Here is a 22,088-nt window from a genome sequence, read left to right on the forward strand (position 1 = left end):
TGGTCTTCCTCTGGGGATGACGTCCCCACCAAGCTTCTTTCTCTTAGCCTTATGCTTACGACTTGGGCTAAAAATGTCTTTGGGAGCATTCAAAAGAACAAAAATGCCCTCAATGGCCGTATCCTTGGGGTCCAGCGTGACCTCTGTCACGCTCCCAACTCTGACTACCTCAATCAGCTCCACGACTCCCTTACTCACGACCTCAACCGGGTCCTTGACACGGAGCACTCGTATTGGCAATATAGGGCCCGTATTAGCTGGCTCATTGATGGTGATAGAAACACTGCCTTATTCCAAAGGTCGATTACCCTTCGACGTAGCTTTAAACGTATCATTTCCTTCGTTGATGAGGTTGGTCATACCATCTCTGGTCATGATGACCTCTCTATCCACATCACTGCTTTCTTCACCACTCTTTACACAACCGAGAAGAAATCCACCAACTGGACTGTCCACATCTCCCCCTCACCCATCACCTCCCACTCGATCCCTTCTGAGGATGAAATCCGCCTTGCCTTGTTCACCCTTGGTTCAAAAAAGGCTCCTGGACCTGATGGCTTCCATGTAGGTTTCTTCAAGAAATGCTGGCACATCTTAAAAATTGATCTCATTCCCTTTATCCAACGTGTTTTCCTCGAAAAGCGTGTTCCTGAGTGTATCAATAAAACTGCTATTTCTCTCATTCCCAAAATCCCCTCCCCCCAAATAATCAAAAACTTCCGACCCATTAGCCTCGATAACACCTCTTACAAAATTATCACAAAAATCATCGTCAACCGACTCAAACCCCTCATGCACAAAATTATCTCCCCCAATCAAGGTAGCTCGATTCCAGGCCGAAGTACCGATACTAACTTCATTATTGCCTCTGAAATTCTTCATTCTATGCACATCTCCAAATGCAAACTTGGATGGTTTGCCCTCAAACTTGACCTTGAAAAAGCCTTTGACCAACTCGAGTGGGACTTCATCCGCCTCTGCCTTTCCAACGCTCAGATTGATAATGACACTATTTCCCTTATCATGCACTGTATCTCTTCCTCCTTTACTCAGGTGGCTCTAAATGGGACTCTCCTTCCGAGCTTCTTCCCCTCTAGAGGCATTAGGAAGGGAGACCCGCTCTCCCCCTACCTTTTTATCATGTGCATGGAAGCACTTTTAACCCTAATCCACCAGTCTTGCGATGACTTAGACTGGTCCCCTTTCCCCCTTGATAAAGGTGGAACCTCCTTCTCCCACCTGCTCTTTGCTGATGACATCCTCCTCTGTGGAAGGGCATCGGAAAAAAATCTGTGTGCCCTCTAAGATATTCTCCATACCTTCTGGTCTTCCTCAGGACAGAAGATCAACTACTCAAAAAGTAAGATCATCTTTTCAAAACACACCTCTACTGATCACATAAACATGTTCGAAACCGCCCTCAGCATTAAAGCCACTTCTAACCTTGGTACCTATCTGGGTTTCCCTCTCAAAGAGACCAAACTCAAGAAAGCCGATCTTTGACACATCATTGATGCGATCCATTCCAAACTTTCCAACTGGAAAGCCAATTTCTTATCTAGGGCTGGAAGGCTTTGCCTCATCAAATCCACTATTAGCGCCATTCCCTCCCACTCCATGCAATGTATTCGCCTCCCCTCCTCCATTCTTGGCGATATCGATAAGCTTACTCGATCCTTCCTCTGGTCAGGATCCTCTTCCAAGAAACTCCATCTCTCCAACTGGGACCTTGTGACCCTTCCCTTGTCCCAGGGGGGCCTTGGTGTCAAGGCAGCTCGTCCCCTTAACGATGCCTACTCTACTAAAGTCAGCTGAAACCTTCTCCTCAACAAGAACTCTCTTGCTTCCATTGTTATCCGAAGCAAGTACCCGACCCACTCCTCCTATTCCTTTCGCAAGGGCTCCCACATTTGGAAAAATGTGGGCATTGGCTTCCCCCTTCTCCAGGACCATACCATTTGGTCCATTGGTGATGGTGACTCTATTTGCCTTTGGACCGACCGCTGGTCCTCTCTAGGCCCCCTCAGAGCGGTTATCCATGGACCCCTCAATGTTACTTCTCATAATGCTAAGCTCAAGTCTATCATTTCTAATGGCACTTGGGCTCTCGACAACTTTGACTTCGTCCTCCTCAGTGACATTTCAAGCACTATTCTTGTCCTCCCCCTTCCTTCCTCCTGCAAACCCGACTTACTTACCACCTGTCATGCCCCCAAAGATAAATTCTTGGTTAGCTTCGCTCACTCCTCCCTCATTGACTTGACTAACCATCCCCTCTCTTTCACCCCTACTCTTGACTGGATTTGGGATCTCCATACTCTTCCTAAAATCAAGTTTTTTCTTTGGCTTGTGTGGTGGGACAAGTTACCACACAATAAAACCCTCTTTAAATGATCTATTCTCCCCTCCCCTTCTTGCCTCTTGTGCTCCAATCCTTCTGATGCGTGTCGTTTATATGATGTTTTACACCCTATTTTACATGCATTTCAGAGCTCAATTGAGTAGTTTATGCTACTATTTCCCTTATTTCGTGTATTTCTTCCTTTTCTTGTGATTTTGTAGGAATGTGAAGATTTCAGTGGAAAATAAGCCGAATCCGTCCCTAAGTACTTAGCATTGCATTTGACATGGAGTATTGACTCGAGGAATGAGCTTGATGCGCGTTTCAAGGCCTAAAGATAGCAAAAGCAAGGGTGCGTACGAGTTTAACAAGCGAAGAAGCATTTCACGATATTGTAGCCTCGTTCAGATGGCTATATCTCGAGTTATAGAGCAGATAATCGAGGGATTCCAATTGGAGGTGAAAGCTTATCCTCTTAGCTTTCCAACGCCGCGTAGAACGCCTGATTTGACCAAGTAACGAAGAAATGGCAGCTGTTTTAAGATCAGTGAGCGCTGCAGGAATCGTCAGAATGCAATTCTGTACAGCACCTTTGGTCGATCGACTGGCCTCAGTGGTCGATCGACCACTACACGAGCTGATGCGCAAATTAAAAGATCGTGAACTAGAAAGCCCAATGTATTCTTAGGTTTAGGAATAAGAGTGCGTGATATTCCTATATAACTAACCTATATTTTCCGAATAATCATCAGTTTTTAGGAGAGACATTAGGTCTCGAGTTTAGCATAGTTTACATTCAAATACTTTAATTTCTCAATAAAGTTCGGTATTTTGCATCTGGATTTCCTTTCGGCCTTCAGTTTCGGTATTTCTCAATCATAATTTCAGTCTTTAAGTTTATTATCTTCGTAGTTAGAATTGCTAGATTAGTTCCTTAAAACCGTAATTTTCTTTATTGCGAATTTACTGTTAAATAGTTTTAATCATGCTTTCGTTTACTGTTTTAATTGCTTTCGTAGTTGTAGTTAAAATTAATATGCGTAGTTAGAAACCCTGTGCTAAGGTGTGAGGGGATCTGCAGCGAAGACGACGTAGATTAGTAAACCTGATGTCGGCCTTTGGTCGATCGACTGGACCTGTTGCTCGATCGACTGGCTTAGTTGGTCGATCGACTGACGCGCGATAGATTATCACCGTTTCAATGTTTTAATTGCAATATTAACGACGAGACCGAGAGGAGATTTGTTAATTACTTAGGAATTGACCGACCCGGAAGATCGAGAGATAGGGAAGGGAAATAGACTAAATTGAAACGACTAAATTTTACTAAGATCGAAAGATAGGTAAAGTTTAGGCATTAGGAATCAATTTTCAGGGCGAGAGCTAGTATTAGTGAGACCTAGAGACCAGTAGCATAGGCTGAGAGGCGCTACTAGTTAAGAATGGACCGAGAGGACTTCTTATTTTCCCACCTATCGTGATTATTCAGACTTACTTAGGAACCCATCGTCGTAGCTGCAGTGAACCGACCGTCTTAGCATTCTTTTTATTATTGTTTATATTTCTTTTTATTACTTGCGTTTTATTTATGCATTTAGACTTAGAAATAATCCAAATCAAAACCCCCCAGAAAATTCATAGACTGAAATAAGACAATTAGAACTCCCTACCTCCCTGTGGTTCGACCCTTTTACCGCTAACTTCATTAGTAGTAATTAGGTTTATAAATTTATTTTTGATACTCACATCGACAGGTATCAAATTTTGGCGCCGTTGCCGGGGAGGCAGCGCTAGTTTTAGTTGTTTTTAATTTTAGTCTTTCTTTCTTTAGTCTCAGGGAACTTCGGTTCCTTGAGACCGTTCTCATGTTTCATGTTCTAAGTTTTCCACAGGAAGAGCATGAAATATTTGGTGCTTATTTAGCCAGACTTTGGGAGTTTATTGAGCCCAGACGAGATGCCTTTTCTGATCTCCAAATATGCTGCACTATTTTCCGGCATATGAATGACCTTACGCGAGCATACCTCGAGTCTATAGGTAAGTGGGATTTCGAAGGAATCCCCGTAATTGAGGTATTAGAATTCTTTAATTGGTTTGCTACTGAATCTCTTAAACCCAACTTTTCTCTTCATGTTGACTCAGATGAGGGGGTGGGTGAGACCTTAGAAACCGATCTAGGAAATGCTGACGGAGACATAGATGAGACCATTAGCGTGGTTGACAATCCTTTTTATGAGGATAGTTTAGAACCCCCTTATGATTCTTGCACTGATAGTGAGGTCGATTTGGAGGATCTCTTTGAGAACCTCCAACTTGATGAGTCTAGCGATAAGGAGAGTGAGGAGGAAAATTTTGACAGTTTTGAGGTTAATTGGGATGTGTATGACGATATTATAGATGAACCTATTATAGAGGACCTGATTGACCCATTTGACTTTACTATCCCATGCATTTGGGACGATCATCCACCTTCTCCCTTAGTTGACCAGACTTCTCCACCTCATAGTTCATACCCGACTGAGCATCTTAATTCTACTCGCGTTATTTTTGAGTCAATTGCTCCTGAGCTCTCTAATTCTCCACCTGTGGTTAACTTGAGCTTTTATATTCCGCCCTTAGCTGGAGGGCAGAATTATTTTGTGGATGATTTTAGGAGCTGCCATAGGAAATTTGTTAGGCTTAAACGATTTTACATTTTAATTTCTTATGTTATTTCTATCTTATGGTGCTACTTACAGTTTTGTGTAGCACATGCGCAGATGTATGATAGGTTGCTGAGAGCCTTAAGTTGTTTTGATTGGGCTCCATTAGAGTAAGTCAAAGAAAAAGAGGTCGAGCGGGACCGGTCTGAAACCAGCGCTAGCCGGGAGGCAACCCGGATGTGATTTGTTTAGTTTTGCGAATAAAATTCGTAGTTGTTTAAAAAAAAAAACTCTTAGTGTGTGCTTAGTTTAATTTCCGTCTTTAGACTGTTACAATTGGGTTTAGCGCAATTTTGGGCGCGTTTTTATGTGCATTTACAGGTTATTAGACCAAGTTAACTCAATTCATTGAGTTAATTCGAAGAAAGAAGATGTTTCGTCAGGTAGGTCAATCGATCGATCGACCTAGGTCGATCGATCGATCGCCCTCGGCGATAAAGACTTCCTCGATCATCGTGAACTGGTCGATCGACCAGGACCATCGGTCGATCGCCCACTGTAGCTGTTGTACTTCTTTCTTCAATTTAATTCTTTGCACGTAATTTACCGCTTCATTTTTTGTTTTTCGGATAATGCGCGGTATTTTCTGTCTTTTCAGGTACTTTATGGTAGCACTGCTGGCTACTGAAACCTCCTAGCTCACGCTGGTTTGGGGAGGTTTCCTTTTGCTGCGCTTAAAGTCTTGTGAGTTTCGGAGTCCTCTTCATGTCTTATTTAGTTATTTATCGCAAAATCCCATTTCCTTTGCTATTTTCATTATATGATTTTGTACAATGGGGACATTGTGTGATTTGGTGTGGGGAAGGGTTTTGCATTGCATTCACATGTTTTATTGCATTTCTGTTTCACGTTTATTTCAGTTTGCATTGTTTATTTCATTTCCTATATATATATACAAAATTCAAAAAATTTCAAAAATTTCAAAAAAATTGCACGTTTATTTTAGCATATAGGTCGAGTCGGAACGGTAGTATTTCAATGATGACATTGCATTTTCAGCTGTTTATGGCTAAGCCTTGCTAATTGACATGTTATTAGTAGAATCGCATATGCATATCTACGAGTTTTCGTTAAATTATCTTGCTGAACTTGAGACTTGACTTTGATTTTTGGCAAACTACTTATATTTTCTGAGGTTTAGAGCTTATAACTGGTGACATTCATGACCAGTTTATCTAGGATTGTGAGTAGTTACTCCTTATGAGACATGTTACATAAACTTGCATAAATATGAACTTAATCTGCTTAATACCTGTATGCATTCGGTTTGTGGTCTGTCGACACATGTGGTAGAGGTCCCCTTTTCTCATTTTACCCATGAGCCTCTCATAGCCAAATTTAGCCTTTTGTCCTTTAACTACATCCTATATTTAGCCTGCCTTTGTCAAGCTAGTAGTCTTAGTTTTTAGGAAAGTATTTATTGCTGTTTGGTTATATGCTCATTTTGAGATGATGTTGGGAAGATGAAAAAAGGAAAGAAAAAAATAGAATTGAAAAAGAAAAAAAAAATAATTCGAAAAAGAAAGAAAAGGAAAAAGAAACGAGTGCTGTAGAAGCTGGTCGATCGACTGACAATATTGGTCGATCGACTGCAGCCCGAGAGAAGACAAAAAAAAAACAAAATCACATGCTTCATTTGTTACGAGTTGGTGATTTCCACTCCCATTTTATCATTTATATTCTTTGGGGAGTTAACTTTTATGGAGGTTGTGAGCTTTGTGCCTCGAATTGGCACCGTGTTGTAGCATTTACATTAAGTTTGAAGTTGGGATTCGCTTATAGTTTGGATTGAAGTTACTAGCTTGGCTTATTACTCCTCATATCCAAATTCACTTTTGCCTCTTCTTACCCGTAGCCTCACATATCCATATTTACCTCGGCATGTGTCATGGTCATTTGATTGGTTGGAATGCATATGTACGGTTGTAGAGATCATTTTCATATTAGACTGCATGCATGTTCTTATAGGTCGTAGTTAGGTGAGTGTCATTACAAAATTTACTTCTTTCTATCTTTTACATATACTCACCCTTATTCATTGTGTGATTTGAGTGACCCGTGAGAGTCCATAATGATAAGTCTCTATAGTTGACGGTTCAGCAGTTTTTAACGACTTTATAACTCGTTTGCATGATTCACATTGCTAATTGATTGTTGGTTATTGCATTAAATTGGTTTAGGCTTTACATGTTGCATTTCGCTCTGAGATTGAACTCGTTCCATTAGGTTTTAGGATCGAGTCTAGTTCTTGCTTGGGGACAAGAAAGGGTTTGGTTTGGGGAAGTTTCATGCGTGTCATTTATATGATGTTTTACACCCTATTTTACACACATTTCAGAGCTCAATTGAGTAGTTTATGCTACTATTTCCCTTGTTTCGTGTATTTCTTCATTTTCTTGTGATTTTGTAGGAATGTGAAGATTTCAGTGGAAAATAAGCCGAATCCGTCCCTAAGTACTTAGCATTGCATTTGACATGGAGTATTGACTCGAGGAATGAGCTTGGTGCGCGTTTCAAGGCCTAAAGATAGCAAAAGCAAGGGTGCGTACGAGTTTAACAAGCGAAGAAGCATTTCACGATATTGCAGCCTCGTTCAGATGGCTATATCTCGAGTTCTAGAGCAGATAATCGAGTGATTCCAATTGGAGGTGAAAGCTTATCCTCTTAGCTTTCCAACGCCGCGTAGAACGCCTGATGTGACCAAGTAACGAAGAAATGGCAGCTATTTTAAGATCGGTGCGCGCTGCAGAATCGTCGAATGCAGTGCATGAAAGACCTTTGGTCGATCGACTGGCCTCAGTGGTCGATCGACCACTACGCGAGCTGATGGGCAAATTAAAAGATCGTGAATTAGAAAGCCCAATGTATTCTTAGGTTTAGGAATAAGAGTGCGTGATATTCCTATATAACTAACCTATATTTTCCGAATAATCATCAGTTTTTAGGAGAGACATTAGGTCTCGAGTTTAGCATAGTTTACATTCAAATACTTTACTTTCTCAATAAAGTTCGCTATTTTGCATCTGGATTTCCTTTCGGCCTTCAGTTTCGGTATTTCTCAATCATAATTTCAGTCTTTAAGTTTATTATCTTCGTAGTTAGAATTGCTAGATTAGTTCCCTAAAGCCGTAATTTTATTTATTGCGAATTTACTGTTAAATCGTTTTAATCATGCTTTCGTTTACTGTTTTAATTGCTTTCGTAGTTGTAGTTAAAATTAATATGCGTAGCTAGAAACCCCGTGCTAAGGTGTGAGGGGATCTGCAGCGAAGACGACGTAGATTAGTAAACCTGATGTCGGCCTTTGGTCGATCGACTGGACCTGTTGGTCGATCGACTGGCTTAGTTGGTCGATCGACTGACGCGCGATAGATTATCACCGTTTCAATGTTTTAATTGCAATATTAACGACGAGACCGAGAGGAGACTTGTTAATTACTTAGGAATTGACCGACCCGGAAGATCGAGAGATAGGGAAGGGAAATAGACTACATTGAAACGACTAAATTTTACTAAGATCGAAAGATAGGTAAAGTTTAGGCATTATGAATCAATTTTCAGGGCGAGAGCTAGTATTAGTGAGACCTAGGGACCAGTAGCATAGGCTGAGAGGCGCTACTAGTTAAGAATGGACCGAGAGGACTTCTTATTTTCCCACTTATCGTGATTATTCAGACTTACTTAGGAACCCATCGTCGTAGCTGCAGTGAACCGACCGTCTTAGCATTCTTTTTATTACTGTTTACATTTCTTTTTATTACTTGCCTTTTATTTATGCATTTAGACTTAGAAATAATCCAAATCAAAACCCCCCAGAAAATTCATAGACTGAAATAAGACAATTAGAACTCCCTACCTCCCCGTGGTTCGACCCTGCTTACCGCTAACTTCTGTTAGTAGTAATTAGGTTTATAAATTTATTTTTGATACTCACATCGACAGGTATCACCTTCCCTGGAGAAATCCTCTATCCACCTCCTTCGTGATTGTAGTATCGCTACTTCTGTCTGGGCCCAGTTTAATGTTGACCAGTCCTTCTTTTCCCTTGACCTCCAACCTTGGATCCATGAGAATTGCACCTCTCGTAACTTGTCCTGGGCTACTCTCTTTCCCTTTGTCTTGTGGCGCCTTTGGACTCAGAGATGTGACTTAGCTTTCAATGCCACTAACCCCAGACCGCCCCCCTTGTTTTGTGGTACCATGGCCAATCTCGTCTCATCCTCCGCCTTTGCCTTGTCCTCTAGCCTACCACCCTCCTTACCCGGTCCTACCTCTGCCTCTTACTACCCTTGTAGTTGGGCCCTTCCCCCGCTTTGTTGGTTCAAAATCAACGTTGATGCGGCCTTCTCTCCTCCCCCTCTTCCTTAGCTTGTATTGGGTGTGTGGTCAGGAATGACATGGGCTCGTGGGTGCGGGGTTGGTCTAGACGGCTTCTTGCTCCTAACCCCTTCGTTGGCGAGATCTTAGGCATTAGAGAGGGTCTGAGGGCCGGTCTTGCGTCCATGTATCGCTTTATTATTGCCTTTGATTGCCTTAATGCGGTCACTACTATTTTGAGCAAGGCTCCGCCTTGTGGTCAATTTGCTAATGTTATCCTTGAGTGTAGGGATCTCTTGGAAAGCTCTCCCCGGTTGAAGATCGTCTTTGAGAAAAGATCTGCCAATGGAGTTGCGGATGCTCTCGCCAAGGCCGATTTAGTTGATAGTAGTTCTAGTAATGGATGTATTAATTGGGACCTTGCACCACCTTTTGTTCTTCGATTATGTACTAATGACTTTGTAGCGGCCATCGAGCCGCTTCCCCCGGACCCGCCCCCTTGATGTACCAGTACTTTCTTTTTTCTTAATTTATGCACTTCTTTTCTCCAAAAAAAAAAGAAATGAATATTTATCCGAGTGACATAAAGACTATCCTTATAGCCTTGAACATTCTCGTACAAAATATACAAGTAATAAACAACTTTAGACTAGATCATACGCCAACAAAAATGGCAGCACATGTTTGGAGTAAAATCATGAAAAGCAAATGATTGAGTTTCTATGTAATGATACGTCTAATGACCCCTACAAAATCATTCAATCTCCATAATCGAGTCATTCTTTAATTTGTCGGAATCTTAATTAAATTTGTTTTAGATTGAATTTTAGTTGTTTTAAAGAAGCTCAACATCGTACAATTATATGTGTGGGCATGATCCATATGTGTTGCGTTTATGTCATCTCAAATCATTTCATCTTCAAAAGAAAAAAATCAACAATAATACAAAGTCCAAAATTATCAAAATCTCTTTATTTCTACAATTTTCATACAAGTTGACCTGCCGTCTAATGGATTTAATATGGGTTATGTAAATTTTGTGTGCTGTGACTGTATAATTCTTGGGTAATCCATTAATGCAAATTATTTGTTTATCTCTAATTAAAACAAAACTAAAAAAAAAGACAAATAAACCTTTAAGAAATTCCTTTTATCCAAAAAAAAAAAAAAAAAACCTTTAAGAAATGAATTTTATGAAATATCAACTAAACAATTTGCATTTGATTTAAAAACAAAATCAGTAGAAGAGCATGCATGACATTATAAGAGGCCATTTTGGGGTCGTTTGGTTCCTAAGAGTAACTGCAATTTCTGGGTATTTCACATTAATTGGTAGTAAGTTATTTGGTTGGAATGCGGGAAGTAAATTTCACAGGAACTCCCACATAACTAGGGGTAGATCTAGCAAAACTGAGGCCGACCCAAATAACCCGACCCGCACCCAAATTTAGAACTCAAATCTAATCCAAAATCCGAATTGAACAGAACTTATTCAATACAACCTGAATGTTTATTAACGAAAATTGGGTGTTCTCTAAATAAATTGTACCCTCGCCCCCCCCCCCCCGAATAGACCCGATCCCAAAATGACATGATCCACCCCGACCCAAATTCTTGTAAACCCGAACAGCCCAAACCCTACTCGATTGACTAGTTTGTTAGGTCTACCTAGAAGGGGGACTAAGTAAGCAACTTCCTTCATTATGGAAAAATTGGAATTTCTAAGGAGTCTAATTCTTGGGATTTGGGGGCAAACAAACAACTCACTAATTTTGCAAATCCCATCTTACAATTGTTGCGTTTTAGAAGAGGTAACCAAGGATTTATCGAACTTTTTCTCGATTTTTTTCTTCTTTTTGTCTATTTAATGAGTTTTAATTTAGCTTATTTAACTTATCAATATAATAGTCTCTATGTACTCTAGCCGTATTCAAGTAGTAAATTCCAAAATAAAAATAAAGACAATTTAGTTTTATCATTTAGAGATTATAATAAATCTTTTCTTTTATCATTTTTTAATATTCATATTTGTCATTTCACAAAAAAAACTAAACAACCTATAAGTCTAAAGAAGTCTCTAAATAAATATGCTAGTTAAAGACGTCAATGTTACGGGTCAATTTCTATTGACCTAGTTTTCTTTTCCTATATATAAAAAAAAAGAGGTGTCATTTAAAATCTGCCATTACAATTTTGTTATGCCTATATAAATAATGTAAAAAATAATTATTATTAGAGGACTATGAGAAAATAATAATTGTGATTACTTGTTATTATAGTTTCCCACCTTGAGTAGAAAACCCGACTTTGTAATAACTATCGCTGGGCGACGCTGGCACAGTTGGATTGCATACTATCAGGTGATACCAGAAACACTGGCATCATTGCATCAACATACATTCAGGTGCAACTTCATTCTTGGATGACCGGAAAGGATATTAAAACTTATTTTGAATTGACATTCAATGTGATCATGTTAATGATTTTCCTGACGTTTTTTAATTGACATTCAATGTGATTTGTCGATTCTGAAATTCTTTTTAATCAAAGGATTTCACGAGATATCAAGATCAACGTTAACTGTAATATCATGCTCTTGTAACCTTAGTTGGAATGAAATATATATATATGTTACAAACATTCCAGAGTACTACGGAGTATATAATATTCACCAAAATAAACTAAGTCATTTAGCAATTGATATGTTGGGATACATATGCTAACACATTTTAAGGATATGAAAACTTATTTTACTTGAATATTTTAGCTCGTCTATGTGAGTCGGATAATAGGGTTTAATAGTTTTGGTGCATATTCCTATCCAGCTACGTATATTTACCTTTTTGAAATTTATTTCGTGTGAAATGAAATTGCGCCAACTTGTCTAATTCATACATTTAGCATTTAGGATATACTTTTGTATGGCATTTCTTTGAATTATTATTAAGATAACATTTATCAACCAAATTATGAGACACTTACGTTATTCCCGTTATTATTACGGTTACTTTCATTACTCCCGTTGTTACTGTTGTATGTTAGTTTCACTATTTCCGGATTTCTCGTTGTTACTACATTACTTTCACTACTCTTGATGTTACTTTTACTGCTCCCATTCAAGCTAAATTATGTGTTTTCAAGCTAAATTATGTGTTTTCAAGCCAAAGTACAAAGTACAAATTTTAGGTATAAATTATGTTAAAAAATGCGCCGTTTGACTTCATGGCTTTTATGATATGTCAAACACAAGACGAGGAATTAAATTTTTATCATGTGGCAAAATTTCTTTTTTATATTTGTACGATATAGAAATTTTAAGAAATAAACTAGATATCAATAGGGTGGAGCCAGTTTCTATATTCTAACAACTTTTAATCTATAAACATAGAACATTTATATGTTTTCAAGCTAAATTATCACTCTATATTTTACGGAAATTTGAGTAATATATATATATATATATATATATATATATATATATATATATATATATATATATATATATATATATATATATATATATATATCCATGTTACATGTTGGAGAAAAACAACTAAACAACCATTTTGATGAATGTGTTCCATATTTAAAGAAAAAAAAAAGGAAATCTAAGTAGCACTATTGTTTTGTAAAGGAAAATGGGTTACTTCAACAATAATTGCTTTTAAAATGAAATCTTGATTATTTTGTTTGCAAACTGATTTAGTCAAGGAGTGAATCTATCTAGGCTCATTCATGAATTTGACAACTCTAAAGTTAAATAAAAATGTTATCTAATCTACTCCCCGTCCCAGTCAATAATTTACATTTACTTTATTTTCCCTCACAAAATAAAGTAATTATAAATTATGCACCGGAACAAAGGGAATACATTGGTTTCTAAACTTAAAATATTGATTCATTTGATGATGAGAAGTTGAAAGGTTTTAGAAGATTTTGGTTTTCATACTACACATAACACATACACTCCAAAATTAGAACAAATACATATACTAGAGATTTTTTTTTTTTTTGATAACGAGGAACATCTCTCATTAGCAGCCTACGGCAATACATTTTTGAGAGACCAAAGCCCGAGAGATACGCTACATCACGGTAAGCCGACACTCTCTTTTAACAAACCTCGAAGGTCTCTCTCTTTTAACAAACCTCGAAAATCTCTGTTCAAATAACCGCATACTGCTCATGCAGAGAGTCAAACTCGGGACCTCGCAATTCATGTCATTACATGCTTTGAGGTTGACCCGCGCTCCACTGCACCCGCATACTGCATTCACATACTAGAGATTTTCTTCACAAATATAACCTAGCCCAATATGTAAGAGTGGTAATATATACTCGGTACTTAATTAGTTTCATTAATAGATGACAAATATATGTTCTACTTACTAATTTTTATATAAACTATATATTAGTATTAGTATAATAATATATATGAAAGACAACTATAGAATCACATGCAATATAAACAAGTTGATGATCGACAGTGTTTTAAATGATATGAGAGATGGATCGATGAGAGACAGATTTTCTTATGGTGGGGCAACCCGAATATTTCATGGGTCATCCATTTAATCCTATGGACATTGTGGAGGTCTTAATTTACTAAGAGCGATGCCTTCAACACTACAAGCTCTTTGCTAACATATTCTTCACTACCTATATGCCTATTTAATAATCTAGCTAGGGTTTCATAAACGTTAAATCTATTTCACTCTTTTCTGACATTCTTTTCCTAGGAGACTTATTAGATCATTGCCATGTTGACAAGAACAATAATATTGAGGTTATTTTCATATATATATATATATATATATATGGTCTCTATCATTATATCGAGCAGGCTTTCAAAAGCAGAGTTTTACATAACTGCACAAAAACATATATGAGACGATTTTAAAAATATATCTTTCAATAAATTTCCATGTTAATATTTGACACCGACACACCGTCTCATGCACAACTTACTGATCAAAGTATATTATATATATAGAAGTGTATGTAGGAAGAAGAAATATACCTTATCGATGTAAACTCGAAGAAGAAGAGCCCTCATGAGAATCATTATTGTTCTTCATAACAAGATGGTTCTTCCTCTTCTTCTTTTTCTTCTTATAAGGAATCCCTCTAGCTCGAGCTTGAGCATCCTTAACTTCCCTAAGGTAAACCCTTATGGCACCATTTCCAAAGGGGTTTGTCTCAGGGGACCCACCATTTTCCTCATACGCCGCCCTAAGCCGTCCGATCAAGGCATCAAGGCTCCCCCACGCCTGCCGGAGCGGACAGCTACATGGGCCAGGTGGGTCAGGCTGCCCAAAGAAGGCACACCCATTCAAATGAACCTTAGTTTTTCCAAATTGATCAAGGTACCTTAAAAACTCAAGCACGTGATGGCACGTGCACTGGGTTATACCCACGGGTGGTCTCATGTTTCTTAGGTATTGTCCAAAAGTGTTCCAGTCCCGCCTTTTTTGGGACTCGTACCGGCTTAGGGTGGCAGGCTGGGCCGTCTGGGATGAGCCTGCCACCCTAGGTGGTTCACCCGGGAAGCCGGTGGTTGTTGACATGGCGGCTTGATTGTATTATTGTATGTATAGCTAAAGATACTAGGGATTCTTTTCCTTTGTTCCTTTATTTTTAAGGAAAAAAAGGGAGACAAGAAATGGTGAATGAGGGTAATGAAGTGGGGGAAGAAGATGATGGAGGAGGTCACATCCTTAGATTTGATATAGGCTAAGAGACAATATTTTGCATGGGGCCCTATTTGAATAAGAGGGTCGTGCTTTTTATTTGGTTCGTTCCTTTCTTTTACCCTCATCCTTTGTCCTTAAGGTTTACACCTTTAGCAATATATGATTCCTTTAAATAATAATTCAAAGTTAGTCTTCACTCTCTTCGTTCCAATTATTTATTTATCTTTAATTAAACTACAGTTTATAAGAAATAAAAAATGTAAACAAATAAATGAGACGGAAGAAGTAATTGATTTAGGTACGATTATTAATATTGACAAAGTTTTTCTTATTGTATTGTTGTAATTTTGGGATTTTGTTTAAAAACAATATCTTGTGAGAAGGCAAAATAATAATAATAATAATAACATTGCTCTAACTTAATTTCTCTAAAGTAGAATTATTATTTATTTTTGTACAACTGAAACGAAGCAGTACATGTATGTACTCCCCCCAATTCACAATAAACCTCCCTATTTCTTTTTTCGGTTATTCACAATAACCTCTTTATTTCCTTGTTTGGTAAGTGTTTGTGTGGTCCAAATTTAATTATATGGTGGGGTAGTGTATTTGTGTGGTCCAAATTTAATTATATGGTGGGGTAGTGTGTTTCCTTAATTTTTGTGCCAAAATAAAATGAGAGGTTTAATGTGAATTGGATGGAGTATATTGTATGACCTTCTACATTTATAATTTGGGATACAGAGTACTTCCTCTGTCTCGGTCAATTATTGTTCTTTTATTTTGGTACAAAGACCAACGAAAAAGGAGAGGTCAATTACTAAGTGACAAGTGGAAGAGTGTGAATGATCATATTGTTCATATTGTTCATTCTTAAAATAAAAAGGACAACAATTGATTGAGATATCCTAAAATGGAAAAAGACAACAAATGACCGGGACAGAGGGAGTATATTTTAAAGTTTTTTTTGATGTTGACGAGGAATATCTTCTACCGACAGCTGGGGCAATCTTATTTGGGGCACTGAAGGGAATTTAATTTGTCGACTCCTTTTAAGTTTGGTTCGAACTCCTGACCATTTGTTTAAGAGATGAGAGACCTTACCACTCACACCAATCACCTTTAGTAGAGTATATTTTAAAATTGAGGTGACCATGTTAAACATTAAAATCTTTTTATCTCTCTCAAAAATATTACTTCATTTAAAACTCCATTTGGCAAAACATTTTAGGTACCTTATTCATTCTTGGTAATATTACCTTTTTACCCTTTTAATTTATAATATATTAAATAATTATTATATTCTTTTACGTTATTTTACCAAAATAAGCTAACTTTTCAGTTAGTTTGTCAAACAATTTTTTATATAATCAGTCAACTTATTAGCTTTTAATTTTCAGTTACCTTATCAATTATCTTTTCAGGTTTTAATTAGTTTTTTAGTTTTTAGGTAATTTTTCAGGTTTCAGCTATTTTTTTTATTTCGTTTTATTAAACAGAACCAAAATAAACAAGCAAGCAGTTCGTCGTGCTTCAGGCCATTGCTTTTGGTCTGAAATAAGACGGACAACATGTTATCGTTTGACAGTAAAATGTTTGTATTTTTCTGATAACATGTTACCATTATTTTTCCCATTATTTTCAGGGTAAAAAGTGACACCTCTAATAATAACATTTTGTAGATTTACTGCTTACATTTTATTAAAAAATGACAACATTTTATCGGTCTTATTTCAAACGAGAAAAATGCTCGTCTGAAATAAGATTTTGCGACAAGTAATATAAGTGAGATACTCTTAATAATGCTTAAAAAACATGGAAAGGAGAAATAATGCTACTCGTATCCAATCAATTAGCACTAACTATTGAGCGGCTAGTTATATATTGGCATCCAATGGGAGATTTTATCCATTATTTTATATGTAATGGTAAGGTTTATGGACTTTGTGTCCTTTTTTACCTAGTTGTATCATAATTGCATCCTATGTTTCTTCAAATAGTTCTTGTGGTGGTGCCTGTTTAATTATGACAAGGTTTACATAAATAAATAACTGTTTTATATCGATTTGGATTTTCTTAATGATCTTTGAGATGCTTGAATATAAGAGGTTTGGGTTGCATGACTGAAGTGTACACATCATCATCCAAAATATGGAGTGGACAATGACTTAATAGTTAATACTGCTTCTATGTTTTTTTGAAGTGAAAATTGTTACTTACCACCTAATATTTAGTGTATTTTACAAATTACTATCTTGTATTTCGTTTATTACAAATAACCACCAACATTACACTTGATATATCCGAATTCCCACCGTATTTCATTATCAATAATCATTTAGCATAATTCCCGACTTATTAAGTGAATAAACTATTTTTTTTTGTTCAAATTAAGTGAATAAACTATGAAATGACCATAACGCCCTTACCTTTTATCCACTCCAAATGCTCGTTACCATCGAATTAAAAGACAAACAAACTCAAACACAAAATTACAATCACAATCAAATTATCTTTGAAAAATCAAAATCAACAATCAAAATTATATATAAGGGCCTTCATCTATCAAGAGAATCAACAATCAATCGTACATCATTCCTCCCACCATCTCCTCGCCATCACCACCGTCTTCACTTACAACTTTTTCACCATCGCCACCTTACTCTACCGCCCTCCGCACCGCGAACCTATGCCTACTGTCTTATTGCACAACCAGATTTGCCACCTTCCTTACCACTAGTCGATTTCCAACTTGTCGCCACCATTGCCCCGATCCCACGAAATCCCCTCTCCCATCCATGAAATCCCAAGATCTAGGGTTTTTATGGGTGGTGAAGACGGTTTCATTGGTCGGCCTAGGGTTTTCAGGGGGTTTAGTAGAGGTTTTGAAGATAAGGGTGGGGTTTTTGATATGGTGGTGGAGTTTCGACTAATGGAGTTGGGTGGTTGTCTGACAAGAGATTAGAGTTTGTGCTGTTGTTGGTCGATAGTCTGGTAAGGATTGACGCGGCGGTGGCAAGCGATGCTTTGAGTTTCTTCTTCTTGTTGTTGTTGGTGGTGGTCGGACATAACAATCTGGCAATTTGATGATGATGATGATGATGATGATGATGATAAATGAATCACTTGGGAGTTGGGGGCGTTGGTGATGAATGTCGAATGATGTTATTTACTCTTTTTTTGTTTTAGGTGTCAGTATGTGTTTGAGTGAATTAAAATAAGGGTATTTTGATCTTTCTACAGTATATTAAGTTAACTAGTTGGGTAATGAATAAGATAATGATCGAGAATGAAATACGGTGGGAATTCGGATATATCAAGTGTAATGTTGGTGGTTATTTGTAATAAACGAAATACAAGGTGGTATTTTGTAAAATATGCTAAATACTAGGTGGTAAGTAACAATTTTCACTTTTTTTATATAGACATTTAACACAAATTCTTGTTTAAATCGGAAGTATCCGTCTTAAATTTTAAAACGGGTCAAATATGTATTTCCTTCCATTTCATTCAATTCTATACATTTACTTTATACACGTATACCAATACTCGTTTTATTTTCTTCATATCTTTAGTTACATATTAATAAAAATTATAAAAATTTGATATTCATAATGTACTCGTTAAGACAATTTAAATAATATCTCACATGACTATCTTTTATGCTATATATTAGAAGTTGTATAGAAGATTCTGCCCTCTTATGAATAGTGCCTAAAAAGCAAATGTATAGAATTGAATGAAATGGAGGAATATTAAATAGTATAACAAAGTGCGTATAAAATGTCAATTTTTTTTTCAATATTATCACCATGTTCTAGTATTTTTTTTTCTTGGTCGAAACGAACAAACTAATATTAAAATGAAACAAGGTTCAGTTACATCACGGAGGCGGATCAGGATTAATGACCGTACAAGCCGAGATAAAATTTAGAGTGCATAAATCTATTACAAAAGATGGGGCATAATCCCAAATAAAACTACCATTACAAGGACTAGTGTCTTTGGTGGAGAAGGAAGCAATAGCATCCGCAACCTTGTTAGCAGTTCTCTTCTCAAACACAATCTTCAAATGGGGTGAGTCCCTTAAATGTACCCTACACTCAAGAAAAATATTAGCAAAGGGACCACATGGGAGGTCCGTCCTTAACATAGCATTGGCTGAATTAAAACAATCCGAGGCAATCATAAATTTCTCCATGGACTGAGTAGCAAAACGCAAACTTTCCCTAATCGCAAGCACCTCACACATGAAGGGGTTAGGAGCAACCAAATGAGTAGACTAACCCCGAACCCAAGAACCCACACTATACCTAACGACGCACCCAATACTAGCTAAGGAGGAGGAGGAGAAAAAAACCGCATCAACATTAATTTTAAACCAATCTAGCGGAGGAGGGGCCCAACTACATGAAAAGCAAGAGGCAGAGGAGTGATAACCAGGAGACGTGGGTGTGGAAAAGGAGTAGTGGATGGCAGCCACCCAAGAGGAAGGTTTGGAGGAGATGTTAGCGCAGAAGCAGGGAGTAGGAAGGGGCTGGCTGGGCGAGAACAAAGGCTCGCACCGTCTTGCCCAAAGTCGCCAAAGAATAAAAGTAAAAGGCTGGTCTAGGAGGTGTCCAAAGAGGAACATTTTTCATAGAGTTAAGGTTGGAGGTCAAGAGAGAAGAAAGTGGGTTTGACCTTAAAGTGAGTCCAAATCTCGCCGACAAGGCTATAATCGCGAAGGATGTGAAGGGAAGACTCGGAGAGAGAAGGGCTGGTACATATAGTACAACCAGAGGAGGCCAAGATAGTTCGCTTATGAAGAGTGGAATTATGAGGGAGCATATCCCACCAAGATAACCAAAGAAAGAGTTTAATCTTTAGTAGAGTAGGCAAGTCCCATAACCAAAGGAGGTCAACAGTACAAGATGGAGGTCGAGAGGATTGATCAAAAAAGGACTCATAACACGCACCCACTGAAAATTTGTTTTTAAGAGCGAGAGAGGTGGTAAGGATGTTAGGTCTAGTCGAAGAAGGGAGAGGCAAGGCGAGAATGACACTTGTGATGGAGTCAGGGAGGATGGAATAAAGAGAGTCGATGGTCCACTGGCCATTATAGATAATGGAGCAAGTTTTGCTCCAAAGGGGTTTGAGTTAAGAGGTCCAAACACAATGTTTCTTAACGGCCCTAAGCCAGACAAAGGATCATTCCATAGACTAATGGCTGACCCATCCCTGATGGACCATATAAGATGGTCCCTAAAGATGGGCCACCCCAAACCAAAACTTTTCCAAATATGAGAACCTACTCTAAAGGGGATGGGAGAGGGAGTCAAGTATTTGTTTTTAATGGCAAGGGAGGAGATGAAGGTTTTTGAAAAGAAGTTTCCAGCTAAGCTTAGCTGAGAGAGTGACATTAAGATGACGGGAGGATTTGATTCCTAGGCCTCGAAGGGCCATAGGCTAAGTGACCAAATCCCAATGAGAAAAATAAAGTTTGTTGGAAGATTGGCTGCAGCAGAGGAAAGATTGAGTGACTTTGTCAATATCACGTAAGATGGAAGTCGGTAGGCGAATGCATTGCATAGAGTGAGAAGGCATGTCATTTAGAGTGGATTTGATTAGTCAAAGTCTACTTGCTCTAAAGAGGAACCTGGTTTTCCAGTTGGCGAACTTGGATTTGAGGCTATCGATGATATGCTGGAGGTCACCTCTTTTAGGCTTCTTGCACGTGAGAGGGAAATCCAGGTAAATACCAAGGTTTTTAGTAGTTTTAATACAAAGGGAGAGCTCAAATATGTTAATATCTTCAACTGGAGTATGTTTAGAGAAAACAATTTTGCTTTTAAGACGGTTTATTTTCTAGCCCGAAGCCGAGCAAAAAGAGAGAAGGGTGTTTTGGAGTGCACAAAGGTTTTTCTCGGAGGATAGACCAAAGAGAAGTATGTCATCCGCAAAAACAAGATGGGAGAAGACCGCTCCACCCTTTCCAAGAGGGAAGTGGGACCAATCCAGACGGTGCAAGACTTGTGAATAAGGGTCACGAGAGTCTCCATGTGGATGATAAAGAGGTAAGTGGGAGTGGGTCACCTTGCCTGATCCCCCTCGACGGGTAAAAGCTGGGTGAGGTCGAGCCATTGAAAATAAAATGGGTGGAGGATGTAGATATGCAGCTCATAATGAGAGAGATAGTCTAAGGGTCAATGCGAGCCTGAATAAGGCAAGCATGAATGAAATCCCATTCAAGGCGGTCAAAGACTTTCTCAAGATCGAGTTTGATGGAAAACCAACCAATTTTGCTCTTAGAAGAATGCATGGAATGAAGGATCTCAGTGGCAACGACATAGTTGGACTCCGTACCTCTTCCAGGAATGGAGCTCCCCTGGTTAGGGGACATGATGTTGCACATGAAGGGTTTTAGGCGATTGACAATTATTTCCATGACCATTTTATAACTAGTGTTTCAAAGGCTTATTGGCCTAAAGTTTGCAATGGTTTGAGGGGAGGGAATCTTTGGGATGGGGGAGATAGAGGTTTGGTTGATACTAGCAGGAACACATTTAGAGGCAAAGAAATAATGGATGAAGGGGACAATATCATGCTTGACAATGTCCCAACATTTCTTGAAAAAGCCAGCATGGTAGCCATCAGGGCTAGAGACCTTGTTCAAGCCAAGGGAGAAGAGACTCACACGAATTTCCTCCTCAGAGGGGATGGAGAAAGAGTTTATGTGAGGAAGGGCCTCCGTGGAGTAGAGTTTTTTAAAGAGTTTTTTGATATAGGTCATAAGATCATTGTGCCCAGAGACAACATTCCCAACATCATCAACAAGGGATAAGATGCGGTTGAAACTGCGTATAATATTTACAGACTTATTGAAAGAAGGAGGTGTTACGGTCACCATCAGTCAACCAATTAATACGAGCTTTATCTTTTCAATAGGAGTGCTCAAGGTCGAGAACGCGATTAAGATCCTCATGAAGGGAGTCATTCATATTAAGAAGAAAATCATAACTATGATGGACGCGCAGGTCACGTTGGATACCTAGA

The 22,088-nt window shown here is 38.2% G+C and overlaps 1 long non-coding RNA gene across 1 annotated transcript in view; it reads right to left on the minus strand.

Annotated features, from left to right (window-relative positions):
- LOC141642941 (uncharacterized) overlaps positions 1-15,195 on the minus strand; it is a 63,933-nt gene extending 48,738 nt beyond the window's left edge. Inside the window, exon 1 of the long non-coding RNA XR_012543547.1 lies at positions 14,381-15,195. This is a non-coding gene — a long non-coding RNA (uncharacterized LOC141642941). The remainder of the gene's footprint in view (positions 1-14,380) is intronic.
- Positions 15,196-22,088: the final 6,893 nt, after the last annotated feature.

The sequence above is a fragment of the Silene latifolia genome, chromosome 2 (genome assembly GCF_048544455.1).
Source record: "Silene latifolia isolate original U9 population chromosome 2, ASM4854445v1, whole genome shotgun sequence".
NCBI classification, from domain to species: domain Eukaryota; kingdom Viridiplantae; phylum Streptophyta; class Magnoliopsida; order Caryophyllales; family Caryophyllaceae; genus Silene; species Silene latifolia.